General features: G+C 29.8%; 1 protein-coding gene across 2 annotated transcripts in view; it reads right to left on the reverse strand.

The window, feature by feature from the left end:
* The window catches only part of LOC131001622 (H/ACA ribonucleoprotein complex subunit 4), an 806,367-nt gene extending 799,809 nt beyond the window's left edge, over positions 1 to 6,558 (reverse strand). Inside the window, exon 1 of one of the 2 annotated variants that reach the window (XM_057928174.1) lies at positions 6,435 to 6,558. The gene's annotated coding sequence lies outside the window, so the exon portion shown is untranslated. Of the gene's footprint in view, positions 1 to 6,329; positions 6,396 to 6,434 lie in introns of those variants that run through there. The other variant, XM_057928164.1, reaches the window with a different exon arrangement.
* Positions 6,559 to 18,194: the final 11,636 nt, after the last annotated feature.

The following is an 18,194-nucleotide window of genomic DNA, read 5'->3' on the forward strand; positions in this document are numbered from 1 at the left end:
GTATGATTTTCATTTTGAAAATTTAAGATTTAGTATATTTGACTATTTCCTATCCAACCACTCAAGTTTTCAAGTAGCAGGAGTCTATACTGCCCTATAATGGAGTATTATTTCAATATAATGTTATGGTATTTGTATTGTACTTTGTGTTTAATATATTTTGTTTGAATTTGAATTTCGTGTGACAGGAAATGTTTATTAGAAAATGATATTCAGGGCCTACAGCTTCCTTAATAAATGAATTCGTGATTTGTGAATAGGTAATGAGTTTACTGAATTAATATCTTCTTCAGAAAGCAACAAAAGGTCAGATATGGGGAATATGGAGTAATATAAATATATTGTCTATATCATGATTAGATAAATATTTTCTGAAGACATTTTTTTGATTAACTGTGGGAGTGTAGGCAGGGGCGGATCCACCATGGAACATGGGGGTGCAGTTGCATCCCCAAAAAAAAAAAAAATTTTTTACTAGTATTAATATTCATATATAAATTATTTTAGATTTAGTTTTTGCACCCCCAATTAAAAGTTTTAATCCAAAATAAAAAGAAATTCAGTTTTTAAAATCCTAAATTCCATTGACCCAACTAAAAAGAGAGCTCATCATCTCTTTCTTTTTCATTCTTTTGATCAAGCCCATCATTTAATCAATCAATTACCTCAATTCTTAATTAAACAAAAAAGTTGAAAGTATACATTTTGCATTTGAAATGCAAAGTTATTACTATTATATTTGTATTTTAGTAAAAAAAATGTCTAAAATGTATCGAATGCCTCAAAAAAAAAATCTCGGGGGCTACCGCCCCCGAACCCCCGTAGAAGTTCAACTCCCTCAAAAAAATCCTAGCTCCACTAGTGTCTATAAGATTATTTTTTGCATCCCCAATTTAAAAATCCTGGATCCGCCACTGAGTGTAGGGAAGGGGGAAAAAGTACAATATTCCCCAAATATATAATCAGGAACAACAAGCTATTAAACCAATACCACGTCGATCTCAAATAAGTCTATTGTTCAAGAAAATAAATAGAAGTAGTATTTGGTTTAACCATGTATTTTTTTGTGCTTTTGTCTAAACACTTCTCTCAAAATCTGATCCAATTCTCTTACCTTATCTAGTGAACGATAAACCATGTCATTTGGAATCAATACTTATCCCGAGCGTGTGTTGGCCTAACGATAGGTGGTTAATATCCAAATTTTGAGGTTCTGAATTTGAGTCTACTGTCGTGTGGTCTTTAAATTTATTTATTTAATTATGTAATTTATCAAAAAATAACACATCCCTTATATTATGTGCGTATGTTGGTCTAATGATAGGTGGTTAATGCCCAAGGCCTGAAGTCCTGGATTCGAGTCCACCGTCGTGCGGTCTTTAAATTTGTGTGCGTATGTTGGCCTAAGTCCACCGTCGTGCGATCTTTAAATTTATGTGTGTATGTTGGCTTAGCGGTAAGTGATTAATGCCTGAAGTCTTGGGTTCAATTCTAAAATCATGCGCGCGGTCTTTAAATTTCTTTATTTATTTGTGTAATTTATATATATAAAAAAAACCTTGTCCCTTAAAAATGTACTTGTGTGTTGGCCTAGCAGTAGATGATTAATGACCAAGACATGAGGTCTTAGGTTCGAGTCCACCGTTGTGCGGTTTTTAAATTCTTTATTTACTTGTGTACTTTATTTATAAAAAAAACATATTCCCTTATAATAATCGTCTAATTTCATAAACCTGTATAAAAAAAAATATATGTCAAATTTTGTATTTTATCCTTATCGTCAATACAAATTATGTCATTCCTCGATATTTCATGCAATAATCATTAAGGATAACATAAGTTATCTTATCCGCTTTATAATAAACGATTCTTAGCGATAATTTTTTTTATTCGATGATGGAGGGTTCAAAGACGAAATGTTACTATCATTAAATAAGACTTAATCTAAGCACTCTCTTCGTCCCGCGAATCTTGAGGCAATTCTTTTCGGCACAAAATTAAGAAAATACTAATATTTAATGTGTTAATTGTGGTAGGTGAAAAAATGAAAAGGTGAATAAATGAAAAAAAAAATTGCCATATAAAGAAATGACTCAAAATTCGTGGAACAATCGAAAAGGAAAGTGACTTAAAATTCGTGGAATGGTGAGAGTATCTTACAAAATGTTATTCGAAAGAGTATATAGTCTCGAGACTGTGTTATGTAGAATTAATTTTGATGCAACACGTAGCCCCTCTATATTTGTTTTGATGCTCTCTCGCCCAAAATACATTTTTTCTTTTGAGCAAATTCTAACTGCATTTCTCGAGTGAAATTGGTGATTGTGGGCTATGTCAGAAACGAAGGCAGGTTAAAAAATAAGGGGAAATATTAAAATTCATGGAAGGTAAAAAATACCTTAATACGTCAAAAATAAAAGAGAGCACCAGAAATTGAAGATGACAAGACTAGACATCCCCATGCTTGTCGGGGTGTTGGGCCCCCAACCCACCCACCCACCCACCTGCTCTTCTTCCCAGTTGCAGGCACAAATATATACGTACATGATACATATACATATAATGTGAAATATATTTACATTAACTGTATTATAAAAATTCAATTAATTATAGTGCACGAAGAAGAAAGAACTGTGTAACATTTGTAGGGTGTATCTATGATATGACTATATTCGGATGAAATAGCTACACAGAATATTTCTCAGACTGGTTGGACCTAAAATCCTTGGACAATTAATCAGGATTGGTGAAGAATAATGATCCAAGTAAATGTAATAATATTATAATAGTACATTCGAATGTCATTGTTACTAAAAAATTGACGTGCATATTTAAGCCGCAATATGTGCATGCCATGTGCAAACTAAATGGGGACCCATGTTACCTTGTGTCGTGATTTATTGCAAGCGTCTAAATTATAGGTGGTTATTATTATTATTATTATTATTATAGTTGTTGCTGCTGCATACCAAGAAATACAGCTTGAGGAAGCTAAAGTAAAAAAAATTGACAAGTGCCAAAATTGAAATTTTCGAACGATTCATATTGGATATATGGAGGGTGAACCCCCCCCCCCCCCCCCCCCCCAAGCCCTGCCTCGGCGTGACAAGTCATATGCCTTGTATTAGATTTTGAGTTCGATCACATACCAAAGTTTTTATACATCTTATCAGATTTAGTAACATTCTAGTCCTTGTTTGTAGCTAATAATTTTGAATTCATGCAGTGATGAGTACTATCTAATAAATTTTCATTTGAGATATTGTCTGTCACTATATGCTTTTACGTTTTAACAATTCTAAATGTATTTAATTAACTATGTGTATATACATATATACATGGTGCAGTTTGCACAGCCTAAAAAGATGAGTTTACTAAGCACATCCATTAAAATTACACACACACTATATGCTATTATAATTAGTATAAGCATATATATATATACATATATATATTTGACTTGTGGAAATAGTGGACAATATTAATGCACCATAAATTCCAATAACAGACATTGGAAATTCAAGAGAATTATGCAGACAATTTAATTTGTCGACTTCTTAAAAAGCCTGCAGCTCATGTTAGGTTAATTTAAGTCACTCGCAACATTTGACAGTAACATAGGTTCGTAAAACATGCATGTTGTTGTCTGAACCTATAGTTGGTCACCAAATATTTAATTATTGGGCCACAAATATTTTTTGTGACTTTTATTTGACTGATTCAGAGCCTAGCTAGACAGATCATATTATGCTTTTTATCAGCAGATTGATAGTAAATAATAGTAGTAACATTGAATGATCCATCACCAAATGTTTTCTCGGCACTGATTACTACAACTCCTTACTAACCTACCCAACAATCACAAAACAGAAAAGAAAAAGGGGAAATATATACAATATTTAATTAACTAAGAAATTTCATATATACATTAGTAATTAAACACGACAAATATGTATTCACAGTAGCGTTATAGATTTTGTATCGTTGTATATCTTCTTCAAGTAAGGACATCTTTTAATAGTGGCGGAGTACCTCAAAAGCTTAATTAATCGCATTAATAGTGGCGGAATCAGGAAAAAAAAAAAGTACATCTTTTAAATCTTCGACGACAAATTCTCATAATTTTTCAACCTAGCTCATAATTATCACCTAAAAAAAAAAAACTTTGGATTTTATCTCTTTGGAAAGTACGTACATACACACATGCATGTATATGTGCAAATGTACGATAACAAATGATCCATTGACAAAAAAGCATCGGCACATAGTGAAAAAATGTAGAGCAAGGCATGCAGCCAAAATCTTTTTAACAGTACTTGATCTACGGTAGGAGCAGTAACTTCCGTCACTAAAGAAAGATGGGTCAATGCCAATTTGTGAGGCAAAAAGAATGAACACCCCCAACAAACTACTGCGTCTTTGAATAAATGAATTCACATCACCATCAATACTATTTATTTATTACTATCTCGGTTAATATTTATTACTATCTCCCTTTACCAAGAGTGTGGCATATATATATACATTGAGGGTTTCAATACTCAGCTCATTCTGAATAATAATGTGTTGAGTTTGAATTATAAGACTTGAATGCAGGTCAAAAAGTGATTTCATATATGTTTGTAAGATTGAATTATCAGAACATAAATATAAGTTCAATCCTGAAAAAAAAAAGAAAAAAAAAAAGGAGAGTGATACAGTATTATTGACTACTAGTATGATCTAATTATAGGGCTATCGATCTTTTATTGAATGAGAGAAGATGAAATTGAGTAAGCGAGGGAAATGGTGTCAGTAGATTGAGTCCATGGAAATCAGTGCATAGGGCCTTAAGAAAAAACATATTTACAGAGAAAACTGCGACTTAAAACCTGAGTACAATTGTCATGTAATAATATGGGTGGGATGGAGGGATCATGGATTCTGACACGTGTCCGGCGATCTGAGGTCTAGGTGGTTCTTTCTCTAGAGAGAGAGAGAGAGAGAGAGACTGACAAGGAGAAGTCAAGGTCAAGAGTCATTATCATATCCTTCACATGCATTTATGGAGTTGTCAAATCAAAGGCCAAAGAAATTAATTAAAATAGAGTAATAGCTACAAGCAAGCAACTTATTAAGCCCCCGACTTCCGTTATTTGTCTGCCTACCCTAAGCCGTGACCCTTCACGGCTCACGTGCCCCTACTATGTATCGTAAATCTTGTGTATTACCGTCATCATTCATCACATTTTCATATTTATTCAAAATACATTTTCTTTTTCCTACATATTGTATTTGTAACGATGTTAAAAAAATACTCCCTCCGTCCCGCGAGTCTTGACACGTTTGGGTTCGGCACGGGAATTAAGGAGTTATAAATTAGTGTTTTAAATGTGTAATTAATAAAGTATAAAATTGATAAAGTAGGAGAGAGAAGGTAATAAAAGTGATAAAGTAGGAAAGAGAATATAATAAAGGTGATAAAGTAGGAGAGAGAAGGTAATAATTATTACCAAAAAAGGAAACATGTCAAGATTCGTGGGACGGTCCAAAAAAGAAAACGTGTCAAGATTCGTGGGACGGAGGGAGTATAAGAATAGCAAACTTGACCAAATTAAGTTGTGTTATATTCGATAATTGATACTTCACCTTTTATGATATTTTGAAATATATTACTCCCTCCGTCCACCAAAAAAACTCCCATTTGAGGTTCGGCACAGAAACTAAGAAAGCTGAAAAAGGTGGTGTAAAGGTGGTGTAAAAGACTAAAAGGGTAGTGTTTATGTTATTGTATTACTTTACTAATCTTTCACTAGCTATTGATGAATAATAATAATAATGACAATAATAAACAATAACAATAATAATAATAATATAATAAATAAGGATAATAATAATAACAATAATAAGAAAATAAGAATAATAAACAATAAGAAGAAGAGAAGAAGAAGAAGAAGAATAAGAAGGATAAGAAGATAGAATAAAATAAGAAGAATACAAGACACAATAAGAAAAGAACAAGAACAAAAGAAGAATAAAATAATAATAAAAAAATAAAAAATAATAAGAAGAAAAAAGATATAAAATAATAATAATAAGAAGAGAGAAGAAAAGAAAAGAACAAGAAAAGAACAAGAACAAGAACAAGAAAAAGCAAGAACAAGAACAAGAACAAGGACAAGAACAAGAAGAAGAAGAAGAAGAAGAAGAAGAAGAACAAGAAGAAGAAGAAGAAGAAGAAGAAGAAGAAGAAGAAGAAGAAGAAGAAGAAGAAGAACAAGAAAAAGAACAAGAACAAGAAGAAGAAGAAGAAGAAGAGAAGAAGAAGAAGAAGGAAGAAGAACAAGAACAAGAAGAAGAAAAAGAAGAAGAAGAAGAACAAGAACAAGAAGAAGAAAAAGAAGAAGAAGAAGAAGAAGAAGAAGAAGAACAAGAACAAGAACAAGAACAAGAACAAGAACAAGAACAAGAACAAGAAGAAGAAGAAGAAGAAGAAGAAGAAGAAGAAGAAGAAGAAGAACAAGAAGAAGAAGAAGAAGAAGAAGAAGAAGAAGAAGAAGAAGAAGAAAAGAAGAAGAAACAAGAACAAGAACAAGAAACAAAGAACAAAAACAAAAAAGAAGAAGAATAATAAGAAGAACAAAATAAATAAGAAGAATAAGAAGAATAATAACAAAATAATAATAATTAATAATAATAAAATAATAATAATGACGATAATAATAATAATAATAATAATAACAATAATAATAATAATAATAATAATAATAACCCAATAAACAATAATAAGGATAATAATAATAATAATAAAAATAAAAATAATAACGATTAATAATAATAATAATAATAATAATAATAATATAATAAGGATAATAACAATAATAACAATAACAAAACAATAATAATAATAATAATAATAATAATAATAATAATTAATAAACAATAACAATAATAATAATAATAATAATAATAATAATAATAATAATAATAATAATAATAATAACGATAATAATAATAATAACAATAATAATAACAATAACAATAATAAGGATAATAATAATAATAATAAAAATAAAATAACAATATAAGGATAATAACAATAATAACAATAACAACAACAATAATAATAATAATAATAATAATAATAATAATAATAATAAGGATAATAACAATAATAACAATAACAACAACAATAATAATAATAATAATAATAATAATAATAATAATAATAATAATAATAATAATAATAATAATAATAATAATAATAATAATAATAATAATAATAATAATAATAATAATAATAATAATAATAATAATAATAATAATAATAGAGTAAAGTGGAGCCAATAGGTAAAGGTGTACTAAATTTAAAAGCAAGGGAGGGTATAATTGTCCAAAAAGTAGAGTAGGAGTTTTTTTGGTGGACAAATATTTAAGGGCAAGTAGGAGTTTTTTTGGTGGACGGAGGGAGTATAAACTACTCTATACGTCCCAATTCAGTAGGTCACGGGACTCGCGCATAGATGTCAACAAAACAAATAATTCATAATAAAATATGAGAGACAGAAAACAACTTTTTTTAAAGGATATATATTTGCTAAAAAACCAGGAGAGATAAATAAAGATATTACTTCATCGGTCTCATTGATAATGACTCATTACTCTTCGGGACGGTTATTAAGAAGAAGAGTGATTAAATGATAAAAGAGATATGAAATGGTGGAGTCCACAATTTTTTAGGAGATAAAGTGGTTTTCTTTTTTGGAATATGTCATTATCAATGAGACAGACCAAGAAGAAAAGTGAGGCATTACCAATAGGACAGAGGAAATTTTTTTAAATAAAATGAGAAATAATTATATGTAGGTCACAATGTCATTTGTGTAAATAATGAGTTATGTGAGTAATATTTATTATGTATTGATTTTTAAATTTTAGAAAGTGATCTATTAAAATTGAATATCTACATAAGCAAACATGCTATATTTGGGACGAAGGAACTAGCTATATTTATAGACAGGAAAACGTAATTAAATGTTCTTGTGTGGCACAATTAAGTTTAAAAGCAATGATGGAGCATATTAGAAGTTCGACATACAAAAGTCAAATGTTATATTTCAAACTACTGACAAGATGATGTTCAAAAGTCTTGTAAGGTATAGATGAGATGATGTTTATATATAAGATGTGGTCTTAAATTTTGTCTATCAATTTATAAATATTATACTCCATTAAAATTAGTAAATCTTTCCTATATACGATTAACAAAAAAATAAAATGTGTCAATCCTTCATCACATCCTATGTCAAATACAACTAAATCTTTTTCTTCTTATTTTTCTAAAATCTCCAATCTCACATCAACTTTTTATAAAATTTCATCAAATAAAAAATTATATAAAAAGATAATTTACTTTAACTCTCAACAAAAATTAATATATAACTGACAAAAATTATTGAGATTATTATAGCTTGAACTGTACCAATAATTTATTTTAATCAAATAAAATTAAAGATTAAAATTAATTTATATAAAAATAATTTCATATGCTATAATGAAAAATAATATATAATAATAATTATAATATAAAGTAGTTTCCCGTCGAATTTCGACGGGTTATACACTAGTTAAGTTTAAAAGCAATGATGGAGCATATTAGAAAGTTGGTGGAAGATGATAAATCATAAAAAGGGAAGTATGGATAAAAAGTAAAGATATTATAGTGTGGTAATATTTGAAAATGAAAAGTGCATATTTTTATAACACGATATAAAATGATAAAAAAAATGCATGTTTTTAAGAGACGAATATAGTACTCCACTTTGTTAGCAACTAAAATATTATGAACTTTATACAATATGTGGTAAGAATTATTTTATAAAAATATTATTGGGCCTCAATGTGGGCTTTTTTGTTAAGTGATTTATTGCGATCTATATTAATTAATCTATTAGTGAAATGTTTATATAATATACTTTCAAAATTTTCATCCTTTTGGTGAAATAGAAAAGTAGGTGTGAGATGTGTTACACTTCAGCGTATATAAAATTTGATAAATTAACTAATAAAATATAAGGTTTTTTTTTTTTTTTTGTTAGAGAAAAGGGTAGTTGATAACTAAAACTTTTATGTGTAATTAAGCAATTGAATTATTGGACTATAAGAGTACATAAGGCATATGCTAATCTTGGCAATAATAGTCTAGATGCATAATGGCCCAATATTAACTCTTGTGCTAGGCTAAACACTACAAAGTTATAACCATCGATGGTACTAATTAGTAATGACAACATTTAGAATAGAAATCCACAAGACTTCATTATTGTTAATTAGTATACATCCTTACTATATATATGATGTTGTATAAGCTGAGAAACTTGAAGGAAAGATAAAATTTAAATTTGCGAATATACATATATACTGTTTGAGGCAGTGTGTGTGTGTATTTTTAAATCACTAATTTCATGTGGTGGATTTCATATTATTCCATCTTGCAATTGGAGCAATAACTTTGTTCGTGGCCATACCTAATATAAGAACATGGCAAAAGTCAACTTGGATATTTTGCTTCATTGCTACTGTGTTACGATTTCGTATTTTTTATTTTATTTTATTATAATATAAGTGTTGTGACTGTGACACATATACAATGTGCAAAATTAAAAATTTAAAACTATAATTATGGAGTAGAGTATTTTAATGAGTCTTACTTTTATTTTATTCATAAGAACTTGTAACCGCTATATAAAATGTATATTGAATAAACTTATATTGGTGTACAAAATAATCCATAAACCACACCAGATCCTATTAATTAAAGAGTTTTGATTTCTTTATATAAACCACTAGGCATCATTTTCTTTCTTCGGTGTGTGTTCTAATGATTTAGCCTCACACTTTCTTCTTCAAATAATTTAAAATTAGAAAAGAGTGGACGACAATAAAAAAATTCTTGAAAATATCTTCTTACTCCCACATTTAGTGAAAAGACCGATCCCTACTGTATAAATAATTTTTTATGATTTTAATAATTTTTTTACAAAGACTTATTTTCTTAGTTTAGAGATATTCCTTTTTGAAGAATAATTTAGAGATATTATTTTAACGGTTCAATACTACCCTTTAGTTCAATGACCATGAAGTGCAGTCTGTTGGTAAGACGCTTCTTCTTGAACTAATAGCTTGGTCGGAAGTTCGAGTCATCTAAAAAGATAGAGTATATGGGTGTATTTTTTTTTTCTTTGGGTGTAACAATTTAAAATAAAAATAAAAATTACCCTTCAGTTCAAACAACAGTAATTTAATTACCGAAAATTAAAATAATTATGTTTCGCAAATGCGTAATGATATTCCTTTGACTAATTAAACATAAATTTCAATATTACTTTATGTTGTATTTATGAGAATAAGTACATGATACTCATTTTCAATTAATTATTGCATAATAAAATTTATTAATTAACGTGAACCTTTTCAATTTTTTTTTAAATTGTCATATTGTTAAATGGGTTAATGGTAGTCTTTACCCTATTTGAAAGACAAAAACAAAAATATACCCACTATAAAATAAATATATAAATTAAATGTACCCACTTTGGGGTTGAAAGGACTAAGATACCCTTAAGACAAAAAGAAAATACCAAACAAATTCCCTTGCTCGCCACGCTCGACATCTCCGCCTTGCTCGACAATTCAACGCTCGAAGCCTTCGCCTCGCTTTACAGTTCTTAGTTGCTCGACGATCGAGGTGTCGAACAATAGTTCAATTTGAACTATTGCTCGCCTTGCTCGACAGTTCAATACTCGACGCTCGACGTCTTCGTCTCGCTCGACAGTTCTCAGTTGCTCGACACTCGATGCTCGAGGTGTCGAGCAATAGTTTGAATTATTGCTCGACACCTCGATGCTCGACAGTTCAATGCTTGACGTTCGACACTCGAGTGCTCGACGCTTCAGTGTCGAGCAATACGCGAATTACAAATAAAAGTAAAAATGTCCTAAATGGGTAGATTTTATTGTTTTGAAAAAAATGGGTATATTTTATGTTTCATCTTTCAAAAAGGGTATATCTCATTTGCCTCTTATTAAATTATCATAATTCTTAGTTATTTTTTCTTTAATTTAAGGAATATATTGTTATTTTGAACAGATTGTAAAATTTAAAGAGGTTTTACTTTTATAAACAAGAACAAGCTAGCTAGTTTAATTTTTATTCAAGTTATATCCCTAGCCCATTGATTTTTCCTTAAGCTTTCCTTTTTGCCTCCTTTTTGTTTTAATTTAATTTGTTCTGTCAAAAAGCTTTCATCGTGTGGACTTCTTCATTTCAATTAACGTCTTAGTTTTTTATATATAGATACACTTTCTAATAAAGATTTAGATGTATCATACATGCGTTTTTTTATCATTTCGGGAAAAAAAATCACGATGATTATGTTACAGTACCATATAACTCAATTAGACAAAATAGTTAACAAAAAATAAAATAAACTATATAAATATTTATATATAGAGAGAAGAGACAAAGAAGTCTAACTCAAAATTTCATTGCATGCAGCTAAAAGGTATATAGGGATTTCAGGAGTTTGCTTTTTTGGATGATGGACAAGATTTTTCCAAGATTTATTGCATGTTTGGGCAATCTCTCTATAAAGTTATACAGTTTCTAGCTATCTTTACATCTTCTCCTTATTATTAGATCACTTTCCCTTTCAATTTAGGTACCCCTTTTTTTTTAATATTATAAATATAATACAAACTTCGAATCAAGCTTATGATGCAATGCACTAGGCCTTGTGATGTACTACTATTTCTCTTTTGCTGCAAGTTGTATATTACCTTATTTGCATACATACTCACATACATACATGTGTATGTGTGGGTGAGAGAGAGAGAGAGAACTATGGGTGAGAATTGATGATGGTAGGGTTGCCAAAACAGAGGTAGGTCAAAGGAGAGTATGAAAGTGGATTTTGGCAAAAGTTGCAGAAATAGGTTGTGTTCTCCTTGAAGCAAGCAGGATTCCCTATATCACATTTGTTCGTGTATGTGTGTGTTATTGCTATACACACACAAAGATTATGTAGATGTTACGTTGAAAATACTATAGATGTGCTTTCATTTATACTATCTATATACAAATATTATTATGAAATGGTGTAGTCAGGGGCGGATCCAGGATTCAATGTTAGGGGGGGCTGAATCTATTGGACTACAGTGCTTGAAAATATTTACACGGGGGTTCGGGGGCGGGAGCCCCCGAAGCAAATTTTTTTTGAGCATTCCGTACACTTCATTTCATACATTTTTTCAACAATCACTTAATATAATAAGATAATTGTTCGCAATTGAATTAATTCAACATCAAGTAGATTGAAAGCATATAAAAACGTACTTTTATTCATTTTTCTTAAAAAAAAAATTGTTTCATCTTCTAAACAAATAAACTAATTTTCATTGTTAGTAATTAGTAATTTTACTTTTACCTTTAGAATTGACTCAAATTTAACATTAAAAATTAACTAAGAAAGAAAAAATGATAAAAATAATACTATAAATGTAACAACTCAATGTGTTGAGCAATTAATATGGATAGTTGGATACTATAAATAATGTATTACTATATTTTTTCTTGTATTTTTTTATTTATATACACATATATATAGATATAAAACAAAATAATAAATATATATATCTATAATTAAAAAAAAAAAAAAAACTCAAAAATTGGGAGGGGGCTGAAGCCCCCCCTAGCCCCCCCCTGGATCCGCCACTGGGTGTAGTTCATTTATTATTTATATAGGGGAGCGTTTCAATGACACCCTCATCTTTAGTTAGATTTTAGACACGATCTCGTGCGTTTATCTTATCAATCCTATGACTGATATTGTACCTAGAAGAAGAATTTTTTTCTCAGGGTTCGAATCCTGGAGGGAGCGAAATATTTTAAATTTCGTTATTCATCAGTATATATTGCATTGTTCATCAGTATATACTGCATTGTTCATCAGTATATGTGTCTTATTCATTGAAAAATAAGGGTCTCAGTGTCTCACGAAAAATGACGGTCTCATGAAGCGCACCCCTATATATATATATATATATATATATATATATATATAGGAAGAGGTTCTAATAAAAACCTCTGTTAAAATGAGAACTAGGAACCTAATCTTGACCTTTTAAATATTAGATCTAATGGTTAGGATTTAGTCAACAAAAGAAACTGTGCATCTATTATATTTTACTGTGCACTTAAAAAATATGCAATTTATGCAATTGAAACCAACAATGCAAAATACTCAAGCAAATCGAAATTGTGCATCTATGCAATTGAAACTGTGCATCTATGCAATCGAAATTGTGCATCTGTAGTTTAATCTCAGCCCTCTATTTTATTTAAATCAATGGCTTTAAATTGGTTCCTAGTTTTCATCTTAAGAGGGGTTTTTATATTAACCCCACCCTATATAGGGTGCGGTTATATTGAGAACCACACTTATCGTGAGAACATAAGAACCATTAAAATCAATGCATCTACTATATAAATTAATGCATTCGCTATTAAATTTAATGCATCCGAAAATAATAATTTTTTTGCTCCCTTCAGGATTCGAACCCAGGATCTGCATTCATCCACCGTAGATCTTGATGATCGAATGGCTTAAAATGGTTCTCTGTTCTAATTTTATTTAGTGGTTCTTATTTGAACCTCTCCCTATATATATATATATATATATAGAGAGAGAGAGAGGGGTTCCATTGAGAATGGTAAATGTGTTGAGAATTGATTTGAGCTTTAAGCTTTATAACATTGATGCGGAGGGTCTATGCCTTACGCCTTATTTCTGAATTGAACGTTGGACTTGATTTATTGTCAAGCTAATTGATATGAAGACGAAGCACAATTTAATTAGTAAGACTTTCGTATTTTAATTTATAAATTTGGGGTTCGAGTTACCTAGCATCCTTAAGTGTGAATGTGTTAAAGTTGAAAAAAAAAATCCTCCATCATTAATTGTAACATTTTCTTAAGGGGAGTCGACACGAATTTTAATAAAAGTTAGTTATGTATTTGATGATAGATCGAATAAATGATGATAGTGATCACTAGTGAACCAATTAAATGAAAAGAGGTTAATCTATAAGTGGCAATGAGTATAAATATATGAAAATTGTAAGAGCAATAGTTAGTGGAATTGTTTTTAAAAATAAATTAAAAAAAAATATTTTGGGGACGAACAAAAAATGAAATGAAGGAAGATGTTTCAAGGACAAATAAAGTATGTAATACTGCCTCCGTCTAGTAAAAGTGTATCACATATGGAATGACATGGATTTTAAGAAAAAGTTGATAGATAATGCATTGAGTAGAAATTAGTAGTTGTGGTTAAAACCAAAAAATAAGATCATGTCCCAAAATAAAAGTGATTCACTTTCATGGGACGGACGAAAATGAAAAATGTGATACATTATTTTTACGGAATGTGGGAAGTATTATTAAGTTAATTGATATTTAAAATCTAACCTATTTGTCGCATATGCTGTCTTTCATTCATGTGTTTGTGATTAGCTGTATATTTGTCATACTTGATACTTATGAACAAAGTAAAAGAGTAAATCAAAAGATTAAAGATATACGAAATTATTATTCTATCGGTATCTAGAAACTATTTCTGATATTTATTTTACACTTCTTAATCAAATTCCTCTCTCCCTCTTTCTCTCTCTCTCCACCCAAGTCATAATCATCTTTTGTTTAAAGCCACCAACCCGAATGTCCACCACGAAAAGATCAAGAAATTAACAATTTGTGCTTAAATTAATCTAATACCGGATTCGTAATATATTTCCATTTTCGATTTATATTTTGAACTTCTCTATTCCAAATAAGGAAACAATAGGCGACCAAGTTGCGGAACAGTTAGTATTTAATTATTTATGTGAAAAGCATCAACATTTTATACAATTCAAATATGCATGGGATTAGTGACTCGAGACCTACGTGTGACCTGCGGCGGATCCGAGCCGATGACTTAATATTTTACGTTAGTTTGTTGTCTTAGTTAATTTTTAATGTTGAATTTGAGTTAATTTTCTAATTATAATAATTTAAGATCGTTAATTATTAATAATAAAAATTAATTTATTTTTATAAAAAATAAAATATATTCTTTTAAAAAACGCATAGATGTAATTTTTTATGTGCTTTCAATATAATTGTTGTTAGATCAATTGAATAATAACAACCAGAACCGATCACCTACCCACCGTGGGCAGACATAATGTATCCACCACTGATGTGACAATCTTAATTAGAGTAAGATAATTTTAATTAGAGTAAGATATGTTAATTCTCTTTTCAAATTAAAATTGTCACATCAATGGTAAGCACTTTATGCTTGCCCACGGTGGGTAGGTGATCGGTTCTATAATACTAACAGTTATTTCTTATAGTAAATGACTGAATTCATACCTTTATACAGCAAATTCATACGTGTTCTACATAAAATTCATACATTAAAAATTGCTCTTATTTCTTATTTAAAGATGTGCTCTCACGATAGCCCACCCCTATATATATATATATATATATATATATATATATACACACATACACACACACGATAGCCCACCCCTATATATATTCATACATTAAAAATTGCTCTTATTTCTTATTTAAAGATGTGCTCTCACGATAGCCCACCCCTATATATATATATATACACACACACACACGTTGCACGCAAAAATGCATATAAATACAAATATGCATGATGTTGCCACAAAATATGCAAACACATTTTTGTGTGCAAAGTGCATATATGTGTTTATATATATGTATTTATGTGTTCAATGAGAAACGAACGCATAACGAAAAGAGAAAGAAGACAATCTCGTTTAATTTTACTGCTTAATCCTAATTACCCTAATTTGTACATGTGTGTGTTATGTTATCACATAGAAAGAGAGAGAGAGTCGAGAGAAATAAGTAACGGCGGTTCTTCGTCGTGGTTAGAGGGGAGAAAATGGGGGGGAGGGGGTTCCTTGCCAGAATTTCGGCGCGGCAGCCGATCCCTTGCTTGTCTGTCTCAAGACTCTCAACGAAGAAGGCGAGGAATGAGATCGATGGGGGTGTGCGGCACGAAACGACAACGTTTTTTATTTAAAAAAACGTCTGACAAGACGACGTCGTTTTACACGACAGTCGGGGCGTCCATGTATACATCTGCGAGAGACACGTCACCTTCGATTTGGGTTGTGGTCAACACGGTGTGCACATTTCAATTAAATCAAAAATTTATGTATTAGAGGGCTAAATTGAAAGGTCATGCGCAAAATATAAAATTGGGCAAAGTTCGTGTATTTTGATAACATTAACCCTATATACTAGACCATTTTCATTGGTTATACTCATGTGAGTGTCACTCATATAAGACAAAATTTGTAAATTAAAAAATAAATATAGAAGTCACATAAATAGGTGACATTGGTTGGCTAGGAGCCTCAATATCAAATTAAATTAAAGGTATGACCATATGGCATCCTCTCATTAAGTGTCACTTAATTATATATATAATTTGATTTTAAATATTAATGGAATTAGAGATAAGGTGAAGGTTAGGTCATGTTAGTGTCATTATTGGAAGTAAAAATAAAATGAACAATCGAATTGTATATGTGAAGAAAGAGAAAAATATTTTAATTAAAAATTAAACGAGGAAAAGTTATTGATGGGGATAATCAACATTCAATAATCACTGCAATTATCTATGAATAATGAAGTGGAATTTCATCGGAAAGGGAATAATTAAATGGAACTGATTGTCACCTTATGTGACATATTTGTGCAGAAACATTATAGAAATGTCATGCAATTCTGGGCCAATAGATTTGGTGATCCAATGAGTCACAAATCAAATAATTTTCACCATGACCAATTATAAATTTTAGTTTTTTGTCAAACCCCATTTTGTCAGTGTATGGGACATCATTTCATCAAGTCAAAGCTGGCCGACCTTCCATTTAAGTCTGAGGCCTTTGCGATTAAATTTTTTAGTAAAGAGACTCCAATTCCATTGGTACTAATTTACCAAATTTCATGATTCTCAAACACAAGGAGGTTTGAGATTTCTTTGGATTTGACTTCATCTGCATGATTTCACTTTTACATATTCGATCTATATATCTGCGCGCGCGCGGAAATTAACTTTGAGTAATATATCATTTTTAGGTGATTTTAGGTATACACGAGTGTACCGTACATTTGGATTGACTCGTATCTAAATTTTAAGCTGCATCTTGATCTAAATTCGCATTTTGATTCAAATTGTGTAAATGACATTATTCGATTATACAAATGACACTGCATGTAATTGATACTATTCTGTTATATAAATGACACTGCGTATAAATGACATTATAACATTGTAAATTACACTGTGTAATTGACACTATTCAGTTATATAAGTGAAATTTTTTGTAATTGACACTATAAGATTGTAAATGACACTATAATATTTCAAAAAAATAAAAAACACTATAAGATTGAAAATGACACTATAACATTTTAAAATGTTACAGTGTCGTTTATATAATTGAATAGTGTCAATTATAAGTAGTGTCATTTGTATAACTGAATAGTGTCATTTACACGAAGCGACTCAGAATCTAATGCGGGTCAACCCGAGTGTACGATACACCCGAGTGTACAGGAGATTTTGTGTGTGTGTGTATGTGTTTTTTTTAGAGTATGAGTAATATATCATTGACCCAATTCGTCCTTCTACCTTCTTTTACATTTTTAAATCAATATTTATTTAAAATATATCGAATTAAAGTTCTTATCGTGATCTTTAATTTGATATGCATATTAAATATTTTATAATTAGTCGAATTTTATAATTTTAGAACGAAATAAAATAAAACAAAAAAGGTAAAGAAAAAGAAAACAAAAAGAGAAAATATAGTTTATAAAAAAAACTTTGAATTTTATTATAACTATAAAATTGTCACTCAATTTTGAAATTAATTTTCAATTGAAAGTTATCTTTTTAATATAATCTAGATATAGTACTCTCTCCATCCCCTTTTAAATATCTCAAAATTATAAAATTATTTTTTAATTTTGAGACATTTAAAATAGTACCCGGTACATGAGCGATCGTGACTCGTGAGGGACCTAGATTTACCGAGAGAGTCCCTACTTAAGAGTT

The sequence above is a fragment of the Salvia miltiorrhiza genome, chromosome 1 (genome assembly GCF_028751815.1).
Source record: "Salvia miltiorrhiza cultivar Shanhuang (shh) chromosome 1, IMPLAD_Smil_shh, whole genome shotgun sequence".
Classification (NCBI taxonomy): domain Eukaryota; kingdom Viridiplantae; phylum Streptophyta; class Magnoliopsida; order Lamiales; family Lamiaceae; genus Salvia; species Salvia miltiorrhiza.